We start from the raw sequence: 4,766 nt of genomic DNA, 5'->3' as shown, positions 1-4,766 counted from the left end.
GACGAGGTTATTTAGGGTGGGGGGGGGGATAGGGGGGGGGGGGCACGATTGCCCTCCCCTTCGCGTGCGTACGCCTATGGGTACGTTCTAACGTTTTCCTGGCATAAAAGACAGTTGTCAAGAGCATTACTACGAAAAACTGCGCAAAAAAAAAAAAAAAACAGGGACAAGTGAGACACACGCACAAGCGCAGCTAGCAACTGGAAGTTTATTGAAGGAAACACAAATATAAGTAACAAGAAAAACCACGTGAACGATTAGAGGTTGGCGGTTAGATAGTCTATCTCTAGTTTGTGTAACGTAAGCGAAGGCCTTGCAACACACATGCTGCCATACTTGTGGATGTAGAATGCCTCTGCGCTTGTGCGTGTGTCTCACTTGTCCCTTTTTTTTTTTTTTGCGCAGTTTTTCGTAGTAATCGAGTACCAACTCGCCCAACACTCAGTCCTTTTAATGTCAAGAGCAGTGGCGTAGCCAAGGGGTGGCACACCGGGCCCGAACCCCGCCCCCTCGAATCTTTTTCTTTTTGCCATGGCATACAGAGCATAAAATGACACTCGACCCCAGCTGCCCACCCCCCTTCCCACCTCTTCTCCCCCAGAAAAAGTTTCTGCCTACGCCCCTGCTCAAGAGTAATTCACATCTGCAGGACTCGCTAAATATCTCATGTTGTGGTCAACTAATTTCGATAGCTGTCAGACCTGCAGTCACATTGAAACAAGCTTGGCTACAAATAGAGCAGAAGAAAATGATCGCTGACACGTTCGTTTAGCACGACGTATGAACACGCCTTATGTTTCCTTTTTTTTTACGTGCACACTCATTAAAGCAAAACAGAGCGAGAAAGCTTCTTAGTAAAGAGCCGTATCGAAACTCATCAGACTGCAACAGCAGTGGTACAAATTTACTCCCGCCAAAGACTTCACAGAGTTTCCGTTTTTTTTTATTCGTTTTGCGTATACACAAATAATTCTGAGGCACATGTACAATGCTTTCCCTCTTCACGTACACCTCCCCCCTTCTTCTCCAGGCTACGCTCCTAGAAATTTTCTAAATTTTATTCGCAGAACAACATGAGTACGTTTTTCTGGGTATTTTTATTTCGAGCCAAAGCAAACGCACATTAGCCAAAGTATGCAGGTTCTTCTATGAAGTACTGTGAAGTGCAACCATATCTTTTAGATTTGGTTGTGAATCTTGTTTGTGTGTAACTCATTCATGTGTCCGCGTTTGTATGTTTGAGTGACTGTGAATATCGGTTTGTTCAAAATAAATATCTGCGCAGAAATTCGCCGCCGTCGTTTTTTCTGTAATTTGTTATTTCTTGCAAATCATTCATTTCATCTATACGTATAGCGGTCCTCATTGGGGTTCGTATTAAAGAAGTTTAGTGGAACACTTTTTTGGAAATCAACTGCAAAGGCACGCACATTAATTGCATGGTAAATTACAACGTAAATGTAAATATGCATACTTAAAAAATAACTAGTTATTATTTTAATGATTCATTTTACGTCACGTGTTGAGGCCATGTGATTGAACATCAGTTAGGTACTTGTCAACTCCAAAATGTGTTACGAAATATATTTGGTGCTCTTGATAGCAGGGTGTTATTCCTGACTATTCGAGATCCTTCAATAGTCAGGAGTGTGTACTGGATGTGCTTATTTGACAAAACTTTCATGTGCAGCTACATAAGCTGATGGAAGTGCAGGAGTATTCGGTAAAACATTACTATTTTAACTAGTGAATTATTTGATATTTGACAGTAAGGTCGAAGATGTTTTTTTGCGAGCCGCCAGGGGGGCACGAAACCAATTACCGATAATTACCGAGCCTCGCACGTTCGGAAAGCACGTAGGGCGTGCGCTCATGCGTCACAGTGAACGGCCACGTGGTCGCCAGCGTCCGAGTGCTTGCCTTTGAGAGCTGGGCATGTCGCTGGTGGCTCGCGATCGGAAAGAGGCCAGCACCGACGACACAGCCATGCGTCGTGACGAAGCTCCCGAAAATGACCGGGGAAACAGCAGCGACAACGCGCGTCAAGACCTGGAAGCCACGGAGGACGCAGGCCACGGTGGTCGAGACGAATCGCTGCACATCGAACAGTCGGAGTCGGGCGCTCAAGTCGAGGGCGCAGGCGTAGACACGGACGATGCTGGTCAGAGCGATGCTGTGGTGACGGTGCACCGTTCGCCGCGCTGGCACTTCAGTGGGCGCCTGAAGCCGCGAAGCCGGAACCGCGGCGCATACAAGCCAGTATCCATAGCAGCAGCCGCGCTGCGCAAGCTGTTCCGCGGAAAGGGCCACTGGCTAAGCACGGGTGTCAACCACAGCGAGCCCAAGAAGAAGAAAGAGAGCGCCGAGGGCGGTAGCCGCCTGCTCAGCCTCTGCGCCGGAAAGGCTTCCTCCGAGCGTGGGTAGGGAAAGACGGCCCGGAGGCCAGCTGAACACGAGTCACCGTATGCCCTGGGGAGCGCTGCCAGGGGAGGCGGCGACACGACCGCAGACGCGTCGCTTTCGTTCCGCACGACGCGCAGACCTCGCAACCGGGTGGCGCCCTGCTCCTAGCAGGCGGCCGTGCACGCACGCCGTCTGATGCGCGAACTCTAGGAGATCCGGCGACAGCAGACCCGCGGCCAACAGCCTTCCTTCACCGTGGACCTAGTCGAGTACAACCTCTACGAGTGGCATGTGTACCTCTACCAGGTGGATCCGGAGAGCCCGCTGTGGAGCGACATGCAGGATACTGGCGTCTCATGCGTTCAGCTGAGCGTCTCCTTCCCGGAAAACTTCCCGTTTGCACCCCCGTTTGTGCGTGTGCTGGTATCGCACATCTAAAGCCCCTCCATGAGTTTTCCGCCGACCAGGTTAAGTAGCGCCAACTCGCCCTCTCCCTCTACCTTTGAACCGGATCTCCCGCAGCGAAAGCGGACGTGCCGCCATGATGTTTCCCGGTTGCACCCTCCCCCACCCCCCGCCTCCGCCTGATTGTCCTGCCGCTCGGCTGTCTCCGCAACCTTCCTGCCGGCGGAGGATCGGTCGTGATTTTGCTTTAATGGAGCTTTGATGTACATCGATCTCGCTAAATGCACACACTAGGTGATGTAGCTAGGCGTCTAGGAGATCAATGGGAACTGCAGCTGTGCGTATGTGATGCGTGCGCGGGCATTGCAACTGCACGAGTGCGTCTCGCCCGATGGAAGGACCTCCTTGATATGTGTGTTGTGTGAAGTTCCGTGCGATGCACCGAAAATGTGGCTTCGCCGTGCGGCTACGACGTCGATGCGGCGAAAAGGCGGGCATTGCAACTGCCCAAGTGCATCTCGCCCGATGGAAGGACCTCCTTGATATGTGTGTTGTGTGAAGTTTCGTGCGATGTACCGAAAATGTGCCTTCGTCATGCGGCGAAAAGGCGAGCCGAATGAAAGAATGCGAGCTTCAGTGTGCGAGCTTGGTGTGAAGTTAAGCTCGCTTGGTCTGCCTGAAGTGACTTAAACGCCTTCCTGCAATGTCATACTGGTGTGAATGCTCATAGACTGGGCATTTTGACCGATTAATATAATCGTTTTGCAGTGTAAAGTTCGAACATTTCTGTTCCACTGCTGCTTCTTCAGACGTCGGTCAAGCGTCGATGAAAGACCCTCCTTTGCGTCTGTTGCCGCATCTACGCCATGCAGTCATCGAACGCGAGGTTTGCGTGTGTCGTAGACAGAATGAACAATTCCGCTACTCACCCCACTGGTTCACTAGAAGTTAACAGTGGACCACACGGGCGGAATATTTATACTGCGCGGGAAGGTAGGTTTGCGAGGCGGCACGCTGTACGTTATATGTATGAAATGCTGCTTTTGCACATGTGTATGAAGCGCTACGTGGTGCTCAGTGCCGACTTCTTTGGCTGGATGCCTTGTCGTCCAATGCGCTGCAGCCAGACGGCTGTTCTCTCTTCATCATACTTACCAAGGGGTAAAGAAAAGAGAGATTTGCCGGTATTCCATCGTGTCGGACAGCCTGGTGCGCAGCAGCGAGGCGGCATCCCTAGCGACGCAGAAACACCGAGCGAAAATTCCCTCGGCGGCAGAGGTAAAGATATTCTAGTTCAGTGTAGCAGAGGAAAATAATTGCTGTCTCGCGTGTGTGGAAACAAGATGGAAGGAAAAAGCGGAAGGAGGTGGCCCAATAACTTCCTTCCGGAAACTCCGGAACCGGAACTAGGCGGCGGCGGCGGAACAATGCTTGGCGCTACTTAAAAAAGCGGCAGTAGACGTGATGGAGGGGCTTTACGCACATCAAGCGCGGCTTCGTCATGGAAGGCGGCGCCATCTGCAAGGAGCTGCTCACTTCACGGGGATGGGCATCTGCGTACACGGTGGAAGCCATCCTCGTCCAGCTGGCCGCATCGCTGTCCGAGGGCCAGGCCCGTATGCCCACCAAGCCAGCAAAACAGTTCAACAGGAAGCCGGCCTGGTCCTCCTACCGCAGCCTGGTCAAGACTCGCGACAAGCACGGCTGGGTGACGCCCCCGTTGGCCGACGGCTGAGCTGGAAAAGCGTGCGTGGGGTTGCAGGTGGATGACAATTGGTGCTACATAACGAGAAGCTGTTTGCTATTTTGTTCCCTTTTTCTTCTCGTTCAGCGATCCCTGACCACGCATCAGTGGCACCGCATCGTCACTTTGCTTTGTTAAAAAAAACATGGCTGATCCCCCTATCATAGGAATCGGTATAGCACGAAAGTGAAACGTGTCTTCACAGACATAGTTG

The 4,766-nt window shown here is 51.6% G+C and overlaps 1 pseudogene; it reads left to right on the top strand.

The window, feature by feature from the left end:
- Nucleotides 1-1,935: 1,935 nt before the first annotated feature.
- Nucleotides 1,936-4,552, top strand: LOC119394670 (uncharacterized; annotated as a pseudogene).
- The last annotated feature ends 214 nt before the right edge of the window (nt 4,553-4,766 follow it).

The sequence above is a fragment of the Rhipicephalus sanguineus genome, chromosome 5 (genome assembly GCF_013339695.2).
Source record: "Rhipicephalus sanguineus isolate Rsan-2018 chromosome 5, BIME_Rsan_1.4, whole genome shotgun sequence".
In the NCBI taxonomy this organism is placed as follows: Eukaryota; Metazoa; Arthropoda; class Arachnida; order Ixodida; family Ixodidae; genus Rhipicephalus; species Rhipicephalus sanguineus.
Note: the sequence above shows the minus strand (reverse complement) of the source record. Positions and strands in the feature narration are given on the sequence as shown.